A 24,671-nucleotide genomic window follows, 5' to 3' on the forward strand; every position below is an offset into this window, starting at 1 on the left:
AGCGTGGTGTTGAGCTTCAGTGAGACCACATAAAAATAACTCAAATACATTCTTTTATAATCCATTGTGCATACAAATGCTCAACACGCCTTAAAATTGTTACTAACCTATCCAAACTACGTGCCACAATCTGCTGGAACCACAGGTGCAACATGAGTATTTGGAAGTAGAAAAGCACAAATGGAGTTTGAGGTATATAATAGAACTTACATATTGTATATGTATTTAGATATGTTATGCATGCATATGGTTTGTGTCGATAACTAAGAAATGTCCATAAACATAATCACTCGTTGGCATTCTGGCCTTAATGCCGCCACAACTTTCTATGCCTTACAGTGTTTAGAAGCTATTAAGCTAATATGTCACGTTCTAGGCTTTGCAATGCAGGCGAATGAAGAGTTTTAGGTACGACGACGATTAAACTTGATTTTTTTTATATGTTTTTCGTTATGCTTAAATAAAATGTGTATGCTTTTGAAATTAATTGTGATTCGTGTGTATATTTTAACGAAAATATAAAATGCGCTGCGCTTTAAGCTTTTTCATTATTTTATGCGCGTGAGTTAATCGTTTTTTTTTACAATCAATAAAATATATTTAAATGCATGAAATGCCTTTAATGATTAACCATTACTGAACGTCACAAGGCTAGCGAATAGACAGCCGACGTCAAAGTGTGATGTGACGTGTAAATGAGGCGGATATTTGCAGATAGACAGTAAGGTATTCAATACCGAAGGCTTCAGACATTTCGGAATTTCGGGATTGTTTTAAACAAAAATTTCGACATTTCGAGATTTTGACTTTTCTCAAAATTTGAATTATTTCTGTAGTTTAGTTTTTTTCTACTTAATTTTGTATGTAAATATTAAAAAAATATATATAACACGGGTGAAACTGTTAATTATTTCTAAAAAAATTTAGGAAAACACTTACATATGCACATAATTTTAAATTTTTTCATACAGCTTATTAACATAAAATTTGTTCTTTAAGGCAGTGAAAAAATTAAGTTTGTTAAAATTTAATTATCCCGAATTTTTTCCATCGGGATCCCGTATCACAAAATTCTTAACAGCATAAGAATAACTTTAGTATTCTAAACATATTAAAAAATAACAAAATATTTAATAACAATCCCGAAAATTTCGGGATCCCGAAATCTAAATTGTTTGCTTATGCGCAACTGCAAAGGCGCAAAAGATAATAGATTTCAGGGATAAGCATTAATAAACAAATAAGTAAGGATACATGTATGTATACTATGTGACTGTGCTTGGCATGCGTGTGGCTATTTGTATGATTATTGCTGTTATTGTTGTTTAAAGTGCATTGTTTATTGTTATCATATCTTGCTTAAGCCTCATCAATTAATTGACAAGCAAATCACGTGCCGACATTGTTCAAGCGGACACAAACGCCCGGGCGCACATTGACCAACAACAACAAATAGACAAAAGAGATTTACTGCCGCAGCAACAGCAAAAAGGTAAATTCAATCAATACCAAATGCAATTGAAATAACGACTTTTTTGTCATTTTTTACTGAATTTTTATTTATTATTTTTAGCTTGTAAATTCCTTAGCGCACACAAGCGCATTTTTTTCGCTTGGCGCTTAAACTTTCTCGGTCAAATACAAAAATAATAAAATTAAAGTAAACAACTTTGCAAAATTTAGTAAATTTTTACCAGTAAATATTAGCTTGGTATGCATGTAAAATAGGTTTTTTATGTGTCGTGAGTTATACTCGTAGGCAAGCCATTACAATATTTAGGAGGAAATGTACAGTTATTTTGTGTACTAGCTTACACAAACTTTCACTGGTATGGTAAATTTTATTGACAAATAAAATCGTATGCAAAAATACTTCCTCATAATTCAAAGTGTCAAACAGCATCTTAAAACCACATAAGCAACCCTGTTGTGTAATAAAAATAAGACAAATATAAAAACCGATATAGGAAGGGCTTAGCCATAATTTTTAATATCTGGCATCTCTATGAATATTTTACGGTTTTTTTAGCCTGCTAAAATAGTTCGAAATTAATTTTGTTTTACAGCTATATTTATCCAACCCAACCGAAATCGTTGGATGTCTTTGAATTCTAATAGAAACTGAATATAAAATTCAAGATTTTTTTGTAACTGTGAACGCCCATATGGCTGGTAGGGGTTGACTTACATAATTATTTAGAAGGCGGCGAACTTGTAGGACTCTCCATTTGTCGACTGCTGACAAAATCGAGTCAAGATGAAATTAAATAAATATGTATAAATCAGACCAAATTTTTAAGCGACTGAAAAAATATTACTTTACTCAGTTACAATTACCGTGGAGCTATTTCATGTTTAGAGGTTATCGGCTGCACCGAAGTTATAATACCGTTCAAAATAAAAAAAAGTTTTCATACAAGAACTTGATTTTGATGGCTCAGTTGGTATGGCGGTCACATCCTATAGAAGTCCAATATCGGCGATTTCAAAAAATAAACAGCTTCTTGGGTAGAAAAAGACGTGTACAAAATTTCAGATCGATATAACGAAAGCTGAGGTACTAGTTCGCGTAACTCCACAAGCTGATCATTTATATCCAGCATATATGTATATGTATGTATATTTTATAGGGTCTGCGATGTTTTCCGTTTTCGTTTTGCCGGATTTTATGATATTTTTTTATAGGAACCCGGTTTTTTTGGCAAGCATTCCTTTAAGGGTAACAACAGCAATAAAATAATGGCTGTTCTGAGAGTAGAGAATATATCAAAATGAATCTTCGAACCGGTAATAAAACTTTACCCAAAAGTATTATAATAGCAATAATTTTCAACAAGCAAAATGTATCGTATTTATTATACAAGGATAGATCTTTAGCAGACTTAATAAATATTACATATATGAATATATTTGAAAGTATAAAAGTATATAAGTAAAAAGAACAGACAACTGCATTCATTAATTCACATCTCGTAGAACAGCACTTGGACGCAAATGGAAATTGAATTAGGAATTATCGCCGTTATATTTTACACATATGTATATGCGGTTTCAGAAATAAGCACAGAATGTGAAAAAATATTTGTTTTCGTTATTATATTCACGTAACTTCTTTGGTATAAAACAATTATCGAGCTGAAGAGAAGCTATGTTCGATTCGCCAAACCTTAGAGAGTTACTAAACGATCATGCAACTGGTATAAATAAAGTAGACTAGAATAAGCAACTACTTTTTCTGCTTCAGAATTTTTTCTTTGAAGAGGCGTGTTATTTAATAATAATATTAAAAATTTTGTGCATGGCAATTTATTTTGAAAAATTTTGTATTCCCTTGATCCCGTAGCCCAACTTCAGCAGGAACTTCGAAAAAAGGTATCTGGCGGTGAGGAAAATTTTCTGTTTGAAATTATTTTAAAACCAAAAAACAAAAAAAAAAAATTTTATTATGACGAATACTGGTAATGATCGTAGGACTAGTCATAATTTAGATATTTGACAAAATGGCGGCTCGCCACAAAATAGTCGTTTTTGTGAAAAAAATTTACATCTCAGAGTGGCTTCAAAATTCGAAATTATGATCAAAAACTCCTTCCTTCGTTGATAGACACTTCTAAGAAAGACTTTCCAAGTATGAGCTTGTAGTTGTAACGGAAAGATCCTCCGATTAACAGTATTATATTTTTTTTTTCTTATTATCAGATAGAAAGATTCATATCTCGCTTCCAACTACTTGAATACTACATATTTCGTTTTATCGATTTCGTAGGAAATTTTCTGCTCTACTGTACTATTTGCATTCAATTTAAAAATAATTTTTTTTTAAGTTCACAAGAGGATTAGGGTTATCAAGACCAACATTCAACTCAAAAGACAAAAATAATCGTCACACTATTTTAGCAATATTAAAAAAAAAATACAAAAAACGTGATTTCGTATATTTTACTGAAGTTCAACGAACACTAAATTCAAATTTTGTTAATACACGCCAAGATTAAGGTCAAATTAAGCTAAGCTGCAGTGTAACCTAGACACTTTCACTGTCAGTGCAAGCAACTTCATTCATAATGCAAAATATTTGGGAAAATAAAGTAAGCATACAAACAAAGTTTCGTATATGTATAACCTCACTATAAAATGAATATGTACTTGAAATCAATAAACATCGCAATCATAAACGCCATCGATTTTCCTCGCTGTTAGTATTTACTATTAATTGAATTCATAAGATTAATGAGGAATTTCAAAGAAAATGCAGCAAAAATAGAGAAAATTAAAATGATAATAAAAATTTGTTTTTTTTTTTTTTCAAAAAAAAATTGGTTTGCTGCTGAAACTGATCATGCTTCAAGTAGGTAAACAGAAGAAAGTGATGAGCGTAACTGAAAAATAATCGACATAAAAATTTCGAAAATTTAATGGCGTAACTATTATGTTTCAAACGTGATAATGAGACTTATTGGTAAAACATAATTGTAGTAAAAGTAATGTAAAGAATAAAAGTTGTAATTATGTTGGTGATGATTTTCGTGACGAACGTTTTGTACGTATTTGATGCCGTGTTGGGATGGGGTTCAATGCCTGCGAGCGGTAGTGCTATATCATTATTCATTAGCTACACATGTAATATGTTAGCAACAGGTCACCGTTAGCTGAACTCGATAAAAATTTGTAATTTTGATTTATGGTCTTTAGAGATTATGTAAGTGTTACAGGTGAAATTGACACATACATGAGGAAAATATTTCAATAAATATTATTAATTTATGTTAATTAATCACTATATTTTGTAGTTTTTATAACAAAACTTCGTTCTTTTCTGCTGAAGCCCGACAAATACTCTTCGATTGGTACAATGAGGTAGGTCCATTTAAGAACAAATTTACCGTCTTAAAATTTTTTTGACTTTTCTCGCACTCAACAGAAGAAGGGTTTAAATCTCGGAATTTCTCTTCTTACTAAAGAGAAAAAGGGTTCAAATTCGGGAGTTTTTATTGCATTGTCCCAAGTAGCGAACAAAACGGGGGAAACCTAATAAAATGCATTAGAAAATGTTGGTGGCTTGAAAAGACTAAATTATAATTTTTGAAAACAACGGGTATGACAATGAACAACTAGAACGAATCCTCGTATACAACATACTTGTATAAGGAATCGTCTTCCACATCAAACACCAAAGTAGGAGTCATATTTTCAATAAGTTTAACTTAGAAAAAATCTAAACAGTTCTTGAGAACTCCTGTTTTCTAAAAACATCGTTTTGTAATTTACTGGTCTTCAATAATAATTTACTGGCTACAATGAATTCTCTACGGTGAGTAGACATGCCAAATAAAAACAAAAACCAAAAAATAACTTTTTCATGCTATATCCAAGGAAAAAAATTCTTCAAATATATTTTGGCGTTTCTTATATACTGTAATATATACTTAAATAAGAGTGTAAAACGATTTAGCATAGAATATATTTCTAAAATGCACTGACTCAAGGCAAATTCTTCCTCAATGATCTCCAAAAAGTTATGCCAGAAAGTTTTATTTTTCCAGCAAATTACCACATATCTGCTATTCTGCTATGGGAAGTGATTACGACTTTTTCTTTTATTTGCGGTTTCCAACTATTATGCTTTACTTGACTATTTTCCGGTGCAGAGAAAATCACAGCACTCATATGAGCTAAAAAAAAAATACTCTCACGACGCTTACGTTTCTCACACTTTCGTTGCGTGAAAATTGATTACAAGCATATTTTAAAATTATTCAATTCAGTTTGATTGGTGCTTTATTGAGACGAAAGCATTTCACCGTTAATTACAACGATTAAATATAAGAAGTATTGAAAACTCAATTGTGAAATTGTGATAAAATTATAAATGAGTAACCGAAAATGGAAATCTTATAACATATATTAGATAATACAGCAGAGGCAAAAAAAAAAAATGAAATAATAGTATATCACATTAAATATAATAAAACGTTTATATATAAATTGGTTTAATACTCAGGTATTCAAAAAACAATTGACCTGTATAACCTTGTCGTGTTGGCATCAGAGAAATAGCAGAGGATCTCAACATCTCTTGTGGATCGACTCAACACATTTGGGTTTGTGTTTTAGGTGTCAAACGTGTCAAGGCTAGACCCGTAAGCAAAGCACTGAATCTTTTGCAAAACGATGTTTAATAAAGATCGCAAAAGAGATGCTTGACAACGTAGCTGAGAACCGTACATTCATTAAACTCAACATTACTGGTGACGAAACGCGTTTCATTCATCAAACTCAATATAACTGGTGAGGAGTCGTAGGTTTATGAATATGACGTCGAAACTGTCGAAGCAACTTTGCGGTCAAACAGGAAACGAGAATCATCGTTCAGCCGCCTTATTCGCCAGCTTAAGCTCTCTGTGATTTTTTCAGTTTTTGAAACTGAATCTTTTTTATCAGTCCGTGTCAGATTTGTTCAGATGGTATGTGTGTATACATCTATTAACATACATACAACTGAAAAAATTGCAATTTTTGAAGGCTGCCTACTGCGAGTAGTTTTTAAAGCAATTTTTATTGCTTGAACGTGCCTTTTAGTTCACAATTTTTAAGAGTGAAAAAGCAAAAAGTGTACTTTAGCACTTTTTTGCAAGCTGGAGAAATTCCAACAAACTCGTTAAACAGCTTATATGAGTATAGCAAATTCAGAATCTCATAAGAAAGTTGAGAAGCTAAATAGTGGTTAAGTCTATAGTAAACTATTACATTATAAAAAGGTACTGTTCGTACCTTCAGAGCTTCTAATATGACAGAAAATGCTTAAGAAAAATAATAAAAAAAAAAATGATCAGACGAAAATTGTTCCTAAATCCCTAAAAACTCAAAAGCAGTAAAAAGTTTACTTTTTTGATTTTGCTTGAATTTTATCGTCAACACCGAACTACGACCACTTGGTTGTGGATATTCACTTTCTAGGCTATTGCTGCTCAAGAAATGACTAACAAACGTTTAGTCTTTCTCTACGTACGCAAGATCGCGTCAAATTGTGATAAACTAGTAGCTAATAAAAAATAAATCAAAATATGCATAAATGTGTACTATGGAAATTTAATAATTTTGTGGTTTGCCTGCGGTTAGAAAAACTATTCCAGCTGCACCTATTGGAAATTTGCCATAAGTAGCTGCACACGAATGACTGCAGCTATGCACCTTCGTATTTACATTTATGGTAAATACGAACTTAGCAGTGCGTCAACCAGCCTGTTTATATGCAGCCATGTGTCTATATCTAAATTGCTTTGGAGACGATAGACACTGATCTCATTGTGGTTTTTGTTTGCGGAAAAAAGCAAACGGTAAATCAATATGCAGTAATGTGAAAAAAATTAGGTTAATGTGTTTGTATTTTAACTCGCTTAAGCTTTTGCACATTGGAGAATAACAAATGCTAATTTGGAGATAGTCCAAGAAATTTCAAACAATTCAATTTTGTGGCAATAAGACAACAGTAGAGAAGATTGGACTGGCAATTGAAAAAATTTAGTAAAGAAACTCATTACATTTGGAGATCTGTATGGTATGTAAGTATGTACATACATACTTGTATGTATGTAAGAATGAAAGTGGATTATTAAAAATACATTTCTGTTATTCTGAGTTTTTCAAATTTGCTGCAATGATGTGGTGTATGTGTATATAGTTATATATATATTTGTGTTTGCGTGGCAACTCTTAAATTAATTAGCACATTCCCAAAAAAGAAAGACAATGATGCTCGCTCATCGCATTCATTTTTAATCAAAATAAATTTTTAAATGAAAAACAACAACACAATTAGTAAACAATTTGAGTGAAGTAAGTTTGCTTACATTCTCCTTTCGACATTTCCATTTGGGTTTTAATTAACTCCGCTCGGTAAAAAGAGACGTAAACTTCGGCTGCACCGAAGTTGTAATACCCCTCACAGATGCATTTCTTATCACATAAAAGGCTATATAAAGATCTTTATCTTGATTTTAATCGGTCAGTTTTTATGTCAGTTATGTGCTATAGTGGTCCGATCTCAACAATTTAATCGGATATTGTACAGATTCCTTGAACAACAATATATGTCAAATGACGTGGAGATATCTTGTCAATTAAAAAAGTTGTTCATAAAAGGATTTTGTTTTGATCGTTCAATTTGTATGACAGCTATATGCTATAGTGTTTCGAAATCGGCGGCAACGACAAATGAGCAGCTTCTTGGGGACTAGTTCACGTATGGTACATATGTATATACAAACAGAGGGTCCAACAGACTGGCATGTCTAAATTGATTCAGCTCATCATGCTGATCTTTTTTATATATAAGTATATGTTATAGGTTCTCCGGCGTTTCCTTTCGAGTGTTATAAAGTTCGTGGCAAACTCAATATACCTTCTTCAGAGTATAAAAATGCCCCAATAAGGTGTACTTTCCCAGAAAGGGTTTTCCATTCGTAATTTAAGTAGATAATTTTCGGAATGAGCTACAAAAAATTTCCAACTGAAGGTTTATTAAGTACATTATGTTAACTTTATACAGGGTGAACCAAACGAATTTTTTAACTCTCAAGCAGTGGGGTACAGGGCTCTAACTATAAAAAACAAAATCACTGAAGGCTTGAAAGGTATTTTGTGTAAGGTACGACACTTTCTTATCGAATAAGTTAATTTTATTTCTCGTTAGTTCCAAGGACGATATGAAACACTTCAATTTAAATATATCTACCATTGAAAAAAAATCATTGATGATAAATATGGGTTAGAAGGCAGCTAGTTAAACTCACTTCTACTTTTCAATAGGTTACAGCCTCCATTCGACCACGCATTGACTCTCGACTCAGTTATTCTTTCATATGTAAACGAATTTTCGTCTCAACCTGTATACAATTTATATGAACTTAACCCTTTCCTTATCAGAAAATGATTTTCGGACTGCGTACAAATTGTGAATGAATTCGATCGAGACGAGCTTTGTATCAGAAATGTCCAGCTATACATTGCCGATTTTCGCTAAAGAAGGAGCTTAACACCCTCTATTAGACAGGGTTGCAAATGATGCATTTGCTTTCAGCGGAAAGCGTTTTAAATGTGAGAAAGGGTTAAGCGAACGACAACTCGGACCCTTATATTTGGATTTGTGTGTCTGTAGTCGGGGCAATATTCGATGGTATATCCGCAGCACTGATTGAGTGAATACAGTTGGGTCTATATAATCATAACGGATACGGATTTTTATATAACTCGGCAGCAATCATCAAAATTATGTGGGGACTTACTACAACAACAACAGCAGCGACAATGGCAAACAAAAAATTTTTGCTCTTTCGTTCATTCTAAATTAAGTAGACAGTGTTACAAAGTGGAAGTTGACAAGATTTGCCGAGTTAGAGCTTCTAAGGTATTGATCGGAAAATTTTTGAGAACGACTAGCGGTTCTATAAATATTTAAGGGTACAAATATGACAACCTTTGCTTGAGTAAACCAATTGCGGCATTCGAAATGATAATCATCCGACTGGTGAAGCAAACAATTAATAAAATTTAAAAAAAAATTCAATTATTTAATTAAAACCATAAATTTTCAATGCATATTTTTCATACATTGTTAGTACACCATTACCTGTCGCAAGGTTCAGATTTCATATTAATTACACTCACCGATCAAGCGCAAAGGTGGTTGCACCCAAAAACAAAAACAAAAAAATAACACTAGCCAAGCATCCGCACAACTTTTCCTTTCATTCAACCAATTGGTCACCTGCGGCGTTACACACACACACACAGATACATACATAGTTGTGATTACAAGATCAGCAGCCGAAACATGCCACTGACCATGGACAACAAGTGACTGAAATAGTGTTGTTAGTTGACGCAAATGCCAGCGTTGTTGTTGTTGTTGTCACCCGTGCACAGTTGTTGTTGCTTGCTCCCTTTTACTTGCCACAAACGGGCAGCTGTCGCAGCACCGACAAGCTTCCACAGCGACAATGGCTTCATCTCGCTGGAACAAAAAGCCTGTGCACACATACATACATACATGCATATTAATTGAATAAGCAATTGTGGCGACTGTGTCGTTGGACAAATTATTTACTGCTGCGGCGGCGACATGCCACATGCAACTGGCAGTTATGCCACAACGCGGGACGTTTGATCATGCTGCAGCACATACATGCAACATTGTTAGGCTTTTATGTTTTTATTTACATGTGCAGGTGCTTGTGTGTGTGTGTTCGTAAGAGAATGCCGCGCACAATTGGTCTGCTTATGCTGCGTTTAAACGGACAAGAAAATTGCTGCGCCGAGTGCTCGTGGACAGTGGTGGACAATATGATGCTTTGGTGCAATAAAAGTGTGTTGTTGTTTTTCTTTCACAAATATTTGTGCCGAATTGAATTTCAAGTGCAAACAACTAACTTTGTAGCTAACGGGTGTGCTGGAGTGTGCGCATGCGCGCAAGGTTTATATGAGAAAATTGAAAGGAAAAGAAAAAAATAAGTAAAAATGCGAAAACAAAGAGTGATATATACATAAACACATCTATATGTAGTTATGTACATAGGTGTGTATGGTATGTCACAAGTCTAATGCTTGTTCCCGTTGCGCTGCGTTGTGGTGAAAGTTTTCGGCGAGACGTGAAAACGCCTCTCCAATTTATGTTGAAAATTATATAAACATTTTTTTTATATTAGCTGCGAAGGTGTGTACTTTCTTATATACACACATATTTACATACATATATGTTTAGTTATAATCACATTCATACACTTATTCACTAATCTACGTCTCTAGAGACGTGTTTAATTTTACTTTGACGTGTCTCTGCTTCAAATACTCAAATTACTTAATTTATTTATGGCTAAAATTAGCGGAAGTTATGACATTTTAGTTCACTTTCATAGAATTGTGTCACAGAAACTGGCAGTTTGTTATTACAACTATAAATATTTACAAATCAAAAGTCTCCAAAAAATATTTTTTATATGCGTGAAGTCATATCTCGACAGTTGCTTAAAAATTGGCAAGTATCGACCTGTGCTCGGAACTCTTGAAATTTCGGATTATACGCACCATAGACGATTAGTATATACCATAGTATGATTTGTCTATAATAAAAATTCTAATTCTATGAAACATATTTAATCTGTTTTTGAAACTTTAAACGCCTTTTTCTAGAAACAACGCTCTTACGGTCGGCCTGGATGATAAAAAATGTTCTATCCAACCGATTGGGCTGAAATTTGAGTATGTTATTTTGCTTTTCAATAGCTCTCGCAGGAACTAGGATTTTATAGCCCTCAAGAAACAGTAACTTTTTTTTTCGAACTCAACAATGTTTTTTTATTTTTTAACGAAATTGTTTATTCAAACCAGAATGACAAGCTCACAGGACAATAATATTTTTAATTTTTTCTATTTCAGATGTCCTCAAGCAAAACAACAAATTTAAAAAAAATAAAATAAAATAAAAATATAAAAAAATGTATATATAAAAAATATTAAAAAAAAAATTATTTAAAAAAAATATTTAAAAAAAAAAATATTAAAAAAAAAATATTAAAAAAAAAATATTAAAAAAAAAAAATATTAAAAAAAAAATATTAAAAAAAAAATATTAAAAAAAAAAAATATTAAAAAAAAAAATATTAAAAAAAAATATTAAAATAAAAAAATTGTTGTGCACTCTGAGAAACCGCTAATAGCATATTACAAAACTGATTGAATTTTATTATAAATATTCAAATATTCCCAAAAAAGTATTGAGAAAAATGCTAGCTACCAGACTACTGCCTTAAGGCGAGTTAAAGAAAAAAAATGATTATGGTTAGCAGCAGTTAACTATTAAACTCGCCGCTTAGTAGTGATCATACTGCGGCTGGGATAGGTACAAGTGCTTCAGATTAATTAGTCTATAAGTACTTCATTAACTCACCTAAAAATGTCGGTTTCACTTACAGGAGACAGTTCAGTTTTCCAATTATAAAGAAATTTATCTTCATATAAAATGAAAATTTCAAGATTAGCCGCTGTTATGGTATTTGGTTATTAGTGAAATTGAATTCACTATAGTGCTCGTTAAGTTTTAAATTATAAATCAACATGACATTCACGTTTCTGCTGAACGAAAGTGGAACGGACTCAAATTGTGGCGAGAAAAATCATGCTTTCCGCACAAGTTTCCGCTCATTCCATGCCGTGTGTAAAATTAGCACAGAATCCGAATGGTCTTATAAAATAATAAATGATCCAATGCGTAAATATGCATGTGGATATGTAAATTGCGCATGAATATATGTGCATACGTACAAGTATATAGGTATATTATAAGCAGCTGTTCATAAATGCAAAATTTGTTTATGAATTTTAAGCCAAAAATCACTTGAAAACACAAAGTATTTATATACATTTTCAACGGAAAACAGAAGTCGCCGCCGTCCGCTGAGAAAAGCCACGCAGGCAACTGACAGATATACTCGTATACATATATTATGTATGAAGCCGTCCAAGCACATGACGTTGGTGACAAATGAAAATAAATGATCTCCAACCGGCAGCCGGGATACAAGTTCAAATATTAGATCAAAATAAATGCAAAATATTTGATGCGAAATTTGCGAACCAAACCAAGCAGGGAGGGGTGAAAGAGGGGGAGCATATGGATGAAACTATAGCGAAATGAGGAAGATTGCCTTGAGGCAACGAAAACAGCCAAGTCGTTAATAAAGCGTAAAATACGAAAATAAACACTGACGACATCAAATGGCAGCAGGGAAATAGATCGGTAAATGGAGGATATTATACTATATGAGATATTGAGAGAAAAACAAAAAAATTTAAAAATCAACTTTTGAAATCAAAGAGCAACAGAGAGATGTGATGACATACAGACATATGTGCGGAAAATGGAGGTTAACGAAAAAGTAGATGTATAAGCATTTATATGTACGCAATTTCGAAAACTCTATTCGATGCTATGCCGAGGGAAAATTATCGAAAACAACGTTAGACCCATGCAAACATTGGAAATTCGTAACTTAGTTTTTATAAACTACAAAAGTACGCATATTTCAACGTCAACGCAAAGCAAAAGCAAAGTAGGTCAGGTGGGCAACTGGCAAATTTCATGCTATGCCATACCATGTCATGCCATGCCATGCCGTGCTAAATACATAGCAAGTAATAGCATTGAAATTAAAACTGATATATTTGGGTTATATCGCTCCACAGCAAATCGGCTGGGCGAACAATGTGCAAATAAACAAATAATGGGCGATAACTAAAATGAAAATTGAAAATGAAAATGTTGTGCAGGTGATAAAAATGTTGGCTTTTTGCCTTTTTGGCAACCAACAAGAGAAGTTTGCAACTTTGTTTGCGTATTTTTTTTCCCAAATACTTATTTTCCTTAACGTTTAGGGCTGGCAAAAAAATTTGGTTTGATGCCGCGATAATTTGTATGTTAAAGAGCATATATGCAATATTACAGTGGTGTGGAAAAGTATAAGAACTGTTTGAGTTAGGACTTAATGACCGTTAGTCTGCTGAAGCAAAGCTTAATTTCGAAGTTAAAAAGCGAGAGTATTGCTTTTGAAGCATCATAAATCTCAATAAGAATGGGAGACGAAAATTATAGGTCGGATATTCGATTCTTGTCAATGAAAGGGAAATTGCACAGCGAAATCAAAAAGTATACTTGGATGCTGTCAAACCATCAAAAATTGGATAACGAGGCAAGACCGTAAGAAATATTGGGCATGAGAAAGTTGTCGGCGCGATGGATATCACGTTGACTCACTCGACCACCTTGAGACCGCTTCACAGCAGAGTTTGGAGCTATTAAAGCGCGGTTCGAATAAGTTTTTCGGTCGCTTCGGGACATGGAGGCACCAGTGGGCCACCAGAGATCAAGGAGCAGTGGAAACAGTGGTTTTCACCTGTCAAACCTGCTGCGAAGAAGACGAACACTGTATCAGCGGACGGAATTGTGGTGGTCACCGTTTGTTTTGGGATTCACAAGGTGTGAAAGACTAGCTGAAAGACTAGACCGAATTACAAAAAAAACGGCCCAATTTGAGGAAGAAAAAACGTTTATCATGACAACGCACAATCTAACAACTTCGCCTTTATCAGGGACTAGCTTCGGATCGCCAGAAAACATATTTTTGGTACAAGTTAAAGAAGTTGAAGCAACACTGGTTATCGAATTGTTGTATCGAGCTAAAATGAGACTATTTTGAGAGATAAATCACCATTTTTCGAAATTTTTTTTTGTACTCATCAGACCGCACTCGTATTATCAGGGAAATAATACATATTTCACTGTTGTTCTGGGGACCTAAAAATGTTAAATGTAATAGGTCTCAGGAAAAATATATTCTGCAGGAATGAGATTGAAGACCTTGCGAACTTGGGAACTTTTTAAAATTTCAGTGGAAGGCCTTGTTACAAGAGAAATCAAACCTCATAATCGAGGCACATAGAACATGCATTATTTCATTCTGTGAAAAATTAGAGCCTACTTCCAGGAGAATGACTTTATCATTAACCCTTTAGATGGGGTTAATTGACAGTACTTGCGCTATACTCTAAATCCCCTTGAAAGACCATTACCGAAGACAAATTACCGAACTTAAGGAAGAATATCTATAAAGGGCATTTCAAAAGAGTTACAATTTGGAAAATGCGAGCGGTTTGATTTTAAGAGGTATCAGCCAGGATGACTATAATTTTTTTGCTGGTTGAAGAATCATCCAATAAAGAGGCTCGAAGGATATTCCAGATAATGAACCAATGAACTCTAAGGTCCTCCGCGGATCAGTTATATCTTAAAATAACGCGAAAAAGAGAGTAGAACATGCTTGTTACCATAATATCCATAATACGATTATATTGAACTATTAACAATTAGAGAAAATATATATAAACATTAACATCTTTAAACAGTTTACAGTTTTATTGATTAGCTAACAGCTACCTGTACATTATCTAATTACATCTTTTATCTTTCGTTTCTTTATTATACATTTACTTCGTCTTTGCTGCGCCATTCACTTTATTAAATCAATGCTCTTAATTGCCTATAAAATGTGTTGGAAACCAAAGTAATTTCCAGCGCCGGCCGATTACATTAGCTGCGTGTTAATGTTGTCACAGTAATGCCACCAGCAACAACAGCAGCAACATTCTGAAGTTGCAACGATTACTAAATGCGTGCGTAACGGTGGTTTATTTTTCACTCCGATACTTACAACAATTTGCAATTGGGTTGTTGGTATTTACAGCTTATCAGCCACGAACAGCTGCTGGCTGAGACATTTAGGGCGGCTGTGCGATGAGGATAGACAGGTCGGGACAGTTGAATTAGACGGAGTTCACAATTAACTAACGCATTAGTTAGCGTTGATGGCGGAATTTATTGATTGACGTTAAATGGATGATGGATGGAAAACGTTTAATGAATATAGATAACAGCGCTCGTTTAGTTGTAATTGGGTAAAATGCTTGCATAGGTAGGAATACAGTTATTAAATGATGCAAAAATCGGACGAGAAGTGCGAAACGAGATTTTCTTAATATAATATTTGATTACTTTGTTTCTAGTTCATATATTTTAAATAAAAATCGAGAAAAAAACATAAACACGCCAAGTTGTTTGATATAAACAAAAGTCAAATTAAGATTAGTTAATAATATGCAAGCTATATGCTGTAGAGGTCCAATCTGAATACTTTGAGATTACAGTGCTGCCTTCAGCAATAATCCATGCCAAATTTTGTGAAGATATATTGTCAAATAAAAAAGTTTTCCATACAAGGACTTTATTTTAGTCTATAAGCTTGTATGGCAGCTAAATGCTATACTGGCTCCGATCTGAATCTGATATATTCGGAGATATCTTAAAAACTAAAGCACTAGTTCGTAGTCTATACAGACAGACGCACAGATAGACCGACGATCATTTATGTACTATATATACTTTTAGGGTCTCCGACGTTTCTTCGTGCTATACCATACATTGCTCAGGTTATAAAAATGTACGCCAGGTAAGTGGAACGCTCCTATTAAACAACGCAACCGACTCTTTAAAATAGTTGGCATATTTTCGTATCGAACATGACATGAAAAATATTTAAGGTTCACGTGACATTTTCTGAGGTTGCCTAACCTGTGTAAAGCACACTTCTGTGCTAGCGACCATTTACAATTGTTGGGCGCCAAGGCATATGTGTGTTCATAGATTTAAATGATTGACAGCAACATCATTTTGGCAAAGAAGAGGCCACGCTATATTTCGATACTCAAAATACCAAATGGGCATTAAATTGCATGCAGACGTAGAGTGTGCGGCATTTTGTTGCTTTAAATAGGGAAATACTGAAAATATTATTTTGCCAGTTGTCGTTGCTTAAGCGTGATGGATCAGCCGTTGGTTTAAAGATTTGGCATTCATCTAACGGAAGGATTAAAGAGTATTTGTAGGTCGGTAAATAATAAAAAGAATAAGTATTTGAGGTTTTTTTTAGTGAGATTCATTAAGAGAAGAGAAAAATAAAATGGTAAAAACAAATCGACAATTAGAGTATCATTTAAGGGTAAGAAAAATATGAACAGTGAGCAATCCTATTCCGGTTTTTCAAATTTGTGCATTAAAAAAATTCAAAGATGTTGATAAACTTTTGAAAATAAAAAATATACAACAAAAACCAGTACATGTAACAAAAAAATTTAGAAAGTTTAAAAAAATATTCTAAAAATTTAAAAATATTGAAAAATTTGAAAAAAAATTTAAGAAAAGTAAAAAGAATTTATATGAATTAAGAAAAATTTAAACAAATCAAAAGTATAAAAAAATTGAATAATTTAATTAAAATAAAATTGAAAAAAATAGAAAAACTAGCAAACAATACCGAAGAATTAACAAAAAAAAAGTTATAAGATTTGAAAAAAACTTTAAAAAAATCTATATTATACAAAAATCGAAATAATAAAATTGAAAATTAGAAGAATTAACAAAAAAAATTATAAATTTAAGAAAAAATTATAAATTTAAAAAAAAAATTTAAATAATGTACAATAGATTATACAAAAATAAAAATAATAAAATTGAAAAAAATTTTCAAAAATAGAAAAATTTAAAAGTTAAAAAAAAAAGAAAATAGAAATTAAAAACAAAACCTAAGAAATTTATAAACAAATTACAATAATCGGGGAATGGTATCAAACAGCTCCTTGATTCCAAATATAATAATAATGCGAGAAACGGTCGCCATTGCATACAAAAATAGTCTCAAGAAGCAACCTCAGCAACTATTCCAACTATTTACGAATTTCTTATATGGAGAACATAAAATTTCCTACAGGGTATGTGCAGGTTATTACACTAATTCTAATAGCAGTCGCACAGAGTCACACAACAATATAAAGGTGGAAAAACGACAATATTTAACATTGACAACACAAAATTGCCAGCTGACCCTTAAAAAAGCAATATTTGACATTTGCGCTAGAAAGCGAATTTCGAATGCGAACAACAATGAGGAGCACACATGCGAATGGAGAAAAACAACAGAGAATCTTAGGTGGATTTGAGAGCAAGAAGAATATATTTTGTACCGTTATGTGGCCTATGTACTTTTGTGTACTTATATGCAAATACAACAAAGAGTATATAATGTTCCGCAGAAATTTGATATGCCATTAAACAATGCAACAACAATGGTTAACCAAAAGCCCCGCATGCGGACCATTTAATACAAATTTAGCTTAACAAAACTGTTGCTGGAAAGCTTGCAAGTGCGTGCAACAACAATGCCGAACAAAATCTAAATTTCTAAGCGAACGAAAACAAAACAAATATTTATAGCAAAATGCACAGTAAATCATCCACAAAACAACACTTCGCATAACATTCAAATTTCAACAACATGTGGCAACAATTTTTACATTTCACAAATATTTTTTTTTTATTATTATTATTTTTTTCGCTTTATCACGTTTGCGCTAAAAAGTGCAACAACGACTTCTGCAGACTCCCATGTCATAAACACCACACGCATGCAAGCGCCTAGCAGCTGTGAGGGGGGAGCTAATTTATACAACAGCAGTGATGCATTCGGGCAACTAACGCGTCATTAAGAGCGCCAAAGCAATTGATGCAGTCAGTATGGATTGCATCAGCGGCTGCAATGGATTTGTGGAAACAGTGGCTGCGATTGAACGCATCCACATGTATGTATATGTATAATGTGTTTGGGTATGTGTGTTATAGCAATAGCTGAAGTGGAGCTGATGCATTTACGATAATACTGTGCGCAATCGGTGACCCACAACGGATGAGAGCAACAGCAACACACCGCATTTGATAGGGAAAATGACGAAATTCGACTGCACACACACCTTCCTGTTGAAGTGCTTGAATAATCATGCAACTTCTACAGATTAGGGTTTTCTATGTGTTGCTTGGTTGGTTGCCATGCTGACCGCGTCGCAACTCTGGAGGCTATTATCGCATATTTGCGCCACTATGATGCACTTCCTATAACCTATAACATATAGTGGTCACGTGGAATTTTTAGCTTTTTGAAATCGACTTTGCTCAGTATCTTTTTGCTTTAAGACCTGCAGAGTCACAAAGAAGGTGCTTTAATCATTTTTTACTGTCATCTTCCGAGCAGCTGCCACACTTTCAATATTATGACTGCGGTCTTTTGTTTTTGATAATACATATGTATGTATATTAGAGCGAGTGGATTTACAGGGAGCCAAAAAAATGAAAAAATCGCGTATGCGGAAAATGTTTTACGGATCATTCTGAACATCTTTGCCTAAGAGAATATGGATCTTAAACCGGTTTCGAGCCAGCGATTTTTAAGTGCAGTTTTTTTTCGGCATTATAAAAATTTCTTCCTCAATTTTAGAGATATCTGAATGAAATTCAATACATAGGTGCATTTTGAGATTTTATTGATCATTTGTCGGAATCGGACAACCATATTACATATCTCCCATACAAGCGATTATTTAGATATTTTACTTTCCAGCTGCCTGCCTTTAATAAAAAAAAGCTAAGAGCACGTAATTTTGCAAAACTGTTCTCTAATATAATATATACTTAACAATGAAAGACGAAAATGCCGGCTACTTAAAAACTTATTTGATATATCGTGACGACCGCACCCAAAAAAAAGTAGTTTCGGGAAAATGCGTTTAATGTTTTAAGCTAAGAGTAAATAATTAGAATTTTTAGGGCGATATATATATTGATATATGTAAAAAAATCGATTGTATTCAAATTTCTAGCTTAGAATGCCTCCAAAATATAATTCACAAAATATAATTGAGACTACAATAATTAATAGAAATTAATATATTTATAATATATTGAAAGCACTGGGCAAGGTAGAGACCGATATCTATCGTAAAATAACGAACAAATTTTATCTAATATAATTAAGTTATCTCTCTCACTATGCGAGATATACGGTGTAAAGTCAACTTGAGAATCATGATATCTTGTTTACCTTACTATTTTATTCATCCACAATGATTCTTGAATACAAAAGAGTTTAACATAAATCACCATATACGAAATATGTTTCACTCACAATTACATTTTAATAAGCTCACTGCTAGTCAAATTTAGTCATTTATTAATTGACATGTACATACATACATACTTGTATGTACAATATATACAAATTATCACAGCGCCTACCACTTCCCGCGTTTGAATACTACACAGCCTATTTATGAAATGTTTACAAATGAAAGGAAAACAACAACAAAATAAATTATTTATACGCGATCAAAAAAGATATTATAAAGGGTGTTGGCTGTTAATTGTAGAAAATTATTAGAACTCTTTTGAGAGAATGAATAATCCAAACTACTTCCCTACAAGAAATACCAGTGTTTAAGTCTGCGTGTGGTATATATTTAAAATATGGTATAAGATTTGTGGAAAAAAACAGTCTAAAATCAACTCATTATTGGTATTTAATATTTTAACAGAGTTATAAATTAAATTACATATTAAAGAAGCTGCGATTAAAATTTTTGTATGCATCTTAAATTTCGATGCTGATATTTTTCTCAAAATATTGCCCCTTTTTACAATATAAAATAATAAAAATAAAATTATGTAAAAATTTTTATTTTATACTGTATTTAAAAAAATTTAAAAAAAAATATTAAAAAATGTTTTTAAGAAACCTGTTCAAGTAACTAATATAAGTAAAACATTATTACAAATATTTGAATTTTATATGGAAAATATCATATGAAAAGTTGCTGAAATCGACAACTTGAGTGTTAAAAACCGTAATATTTAGATTTCGAAGAGTAGAAATTTAAATTAATTTATATTAAAAGTAATTCAAATGCTTAAGAAATATAATTTTCCGCAACTTTTTCCTCCATTATTCATCAAACTGCTGGGTCTATGTGAGGCTTGTGTGACAAGATGTTGCCACAATAGACCTTAGGTCGTCGTGCAAGCCTCAATTTATTTCTATTTTATTGTTCATTATTCAATTATTATAAAAATATATTATTTTAATTCGAAATTTATTACATCTATAAAGTTAAAAAAATTATTTAAAAAAAAATTAGTTTAAAAAATTTTTTATTAAAATATTTTTTTAAATTTAATTTTGTAATTTATTTTACCAACTTTCCAAATTAAAAAATATGATGTGCGTAATTACTCATTTTACGATAATATATAAGATACTGTTTTTCCATATATATAAATTTAATTTCTTATACACATTTATTGTAAAAACGACATACAGATACAAAACTAAAAACAAAAAAAAAATAAATAAAAAAAACTAAATAAAAAAACAAAAATTTAAATAAAAAAAACTTAATAAAAAAAACTTGATAAAAAAAAATAAAAATAATAAAAAAATATATTTATTAAAAAAAAAAATATTAACAATTTAAAAAAAATTCAAAATAAAAACATTACAAAAAAATTCAAAAAAAATTTAAAATAAATACATTACAAAAAAATATAATAATTTTAAAAAATTTAAAAATAAAATAATTAAAAAGAAATTAAATAAATAATTAATAATTATTTAAAAAGAAAGTAAAGAATTATTATTATTTAAAAAGAAATTAATTAAATAGCTATTAATTATTTAAAAATAAGTAAATTTTAAAAAATAGTTAAACTAAAAATAATATAATTACATAAAAATTAATTAAACAATAAATAATTAATTAAAAAGTAAATTACAAAAATAGTTTAAAAAAAAATTAGAAATTGTCAAACAACAATAACTTCAAAAAATATTTTATTTGTGAATCTTTTATAGAATATTGTTTCGTAAAATTAGTTTTATAACAAAAAAAATTGAGTTCTGAATATGGTGGAGCTATGAGTGTTAAAAAAAACTACGTGGAGAAATATTTTTCTAGCGGACTAGCAAGCACACATAAATTATAAAAAATAAAAATATATATTTCTAGCAGTGTGTTGTAAACAATATTGGTACACGTAAATTCTGTTTTTCGGAACAAAAAAAAACAGAAAAAATATTTATGTATATACATATGTGTGCATTATAAAAAAATATGTTTATTGTTTTAAATTCTAAATGTTATTTCATATATGTATACACATCTTAGGTAGCTAAATATTTACTGCTGTACTCACACAATATTAGCGTACTGATGTGCCAACGAAAATCATCTAAAACAGGCGCCACACAGCTGACGTAAATCCAACCCAAAGTCGTTTGAAAAAGAAACGCAAATTCTTAAGCTTCGCGACAAGAACAAAAGATTTGCAAAGAAATACACGTTTCGTTTTAGAATTACTGCAAAAGCTTTGTATGAAATTTGTTGCACTTAACTCTTTTAATTGCTTTTAATGCGGTTTTCGCTTAACACACTGCACGATATTTCCGGTGTATGACAACAGTCTGCTAAACACTTTTGATTTTCACTGTGGTATTTCCACACAATTTTCCGATTTTCTTGTTTTTTTTTATTTTTTATTTCGTAGGTAACACGCGACGACAGTAATGGTGACTTAGCGGCGCTTTGTGGCTTGTTGTCACAGTAACCGAAACGAGCGAATGGATCAACAAAAACGTTCGCGTTTATATTGTAATTTATTTTTTTCTAGTGAAGCTAGTGAAAAAGAGTTGTAGAATTGTGTGTTGAGGACTTTGTAGTTGCAGCAATGGCTTATTGATTATTTTTACGACCGTTTCAAGTAAACGTAACGAGTGTAAGGCTAGACTCGTGGCGTTTCAGAGGGTCGGCGGCACAAGGCAAACGCTGCATATAAGTCAATGATTTCTACGCAGTTGCGGCTGCATGCCAATACAATGTGTGTGTTGAGTAAATATTGCTAGTAATACAAATATTGGTGTTGTTGTTGTTGTTATTTTGGCTTTGGCTTGTCAACAATCCAATTAGTGGGTAGAAAAGATACTAGCAAGCAGTACGGAAAATCAGCGTGGTTTTGTATTACCCTCACACGAGTCTTTGTCACACTTACTGCATACAAACACACATACATACATACATATATGCGGAAAACAAAGCACAGGAAAATTCACGAGATATTTTTAGTAATTTTCATTGAATATCACTTAATTGCAATAATTTATTTGCGCAACGTTTGCCAGAAAACACACTTAAACTGCGACCAACGGAAAAGTGACGCACAGAGACCCACGCATTACTCATACGCCTGGTGGGCCAAGACGATTTTCTTGCTTTTCGTAAATACACTTTCACATTTAAATGCGCACAGGTGTTTTATACGACTTTTTCACTATTTTCCGGCAATTAGAGATTAGTTAGAACAATTTTGCTTTCGCAAAAATAAACCGCAAAGGTTGCTCATGTGCAAACGTGAGTAATAATTTGAATGAATATTAGATGCGTTAACAGTAAATATATGTATGCATTTAATATTAATTCGGTTATTAAATATCGAAAACCGCACGAGAGAATATTTTTTTTAATTCAGTTATAAAGTAGCAACGGAAAAAATTTGTTAGAACGAACGTTTCAAAAATTGTACACCTTCAGAACACGCACAACGCCAAACTGATTTGAGAAATGCATAAGAAATGTGAAGCAACCAACCACCACAGCGTCTGGCGATTGCGGCACTGTTAAATTTTATTTTGCTGTATTTTTTATTCTTAGCTGTGTGTGTGTGTGTGTTTGTATGTGTGCCATGAAATTTGTCCGTTCGCGCATCGCTCAGCGTTCAAAACAAAATAAGCGCCCATTGGAAAGCCTTTGTGGGGGCAGACAGACACACTGAATATATTTTACAGGCAAATAGCTACATTAATATATATAACTATACTATATAATTAGTTATATACTTAGCGTTGTAAATAAATGCCTATTTATATGGGCATTGTACATTCTGCTATTTTTTCTCAGATTTGTCGTTCACATACTCGTATACACATAAATACAAGTATGTAACTTATAGACGCTGGCCGATGCCGGCAAAAATAGAAATCGTGAAATTTTAAAATTTAAAGTGGCAGCACCTCAACCGGCGCGCTCATCATGCCAAATCGATTTGCTGTAGAACAGTAGCGCGATTTTATGTTCTTAATTACTTATAGTATACATAAACGTGAGTATTAATATACACACATACATACATACACACCCTTTTTGCAGGTTTTATTGCTTTTAAAACTTTCATAAATAAAAGTATTAAGAGCACACACATATGCACTTAGCTTCATAATCAATTAATATAGCAAAGCGCTATTTTCTGCTACATATATTTTAATTATGTTCGTAGAAAACTGATTTCAACCAAATTCGGTACCTCCATGACATAGTGCGAAATCGGATTACAACCACGCCTACTTCCCATATAACACCATTTCAAATTCCAACTGATTCTTTCATTTTCCACTATGCAAATCAAGCAAAATATATTAAGAAATCTCAAACGAGTATACCGATTGACTTTGCTATAGTATAAATTGTTCGGTTACATCCGAACTTAGCTCTTCCTTACTTGTTATTTTTAAGATTAGATAACTCATAATAACAACAAAACAGTAAAATTTACTAAATAATTTAGATAATCAGATTGAATTTAGTACGTTATTTTTTTTTTGTTGTTGTATCGGATGAAATTAGTACGTATTAATAGTTAATTTTTAATTACATAAATATTTCAATTGGCAATCGGTCGAACTCGAAAGGTAAACAAAATTATTTTAAATCATAAAAAAGTTAAATGCAAACTACTCACACAAAGTGCCTACCTAAAGGGTAAAATACCTAAGTACATAAAGAAAAATGGACAATGCTTAATATGTGATTTGGTTCTGTCAGCTTAGCAGCATACACAAAAGCTAATTCGGTACTGTATGACATGAATAAAAGAACATGAATTATTTATTCACATTTGTAAACCTCATATTAATCTGAAGAAATATAAAATGTGCGCTGTACATTAATAAATTTTATCTTAAATTTATTTTAAAGATAATTTTAAAAAATTAGCTCACCTAATATTAGTAATCCGTGAGCTGCACTGGAAAGGGTGTGTGATGTCCTTGAACTTCACTCTTTCAATAATCGTAACAAATATTTTATTCGCGCACCACTTTATAAAAAAAAACACTACTAACACAATTTACACACATAAA

At 32.0% G+C, this 24,671-nt stretch overlaps 1 protein-coding gene across 3 annotated transcripts in view; it reads right to left on the reverse strand.

Moving 5' to 3' along the window:
- The window catches only part of Svil (Supervillin), a 368,637-nt gene that overhangs the window by 343,531 nt on the left and 435 nt on the right, over window positions 1-24,671 (reverse strand). The window contains exon 1 of one of the 3 annotated variants that reach the window (XM_070111686.1): window positions 21,677-22,868. The exons of the other annotated variants lie outside the window; for them this stretch is intronic. The gene's annotated coding sequence lies outside the window, so the exon portion shown is untranslated. Of the gene's footprint in view, window positions 1-21,676; window positions 22,869-24,671 lie in introns of those variants that run through there. 3 annotated transcript variants of the gene reach the window in all.

The sequence above is a fragment of the Bactrocera oleae genome, chromosome 6 (assembly GCF_042242935.1).
Source record: "Bactrocera oleae isolate idBacOlea1 chromosome 6, idBacOlea1, whole genome shotgun sequence".
Lineage (NCBI taxonomy): Eukaryota > Metazoa > Arthropoda > Insecta > Diptera > Tephritidae > Bactrocera > Bactrocera oleae.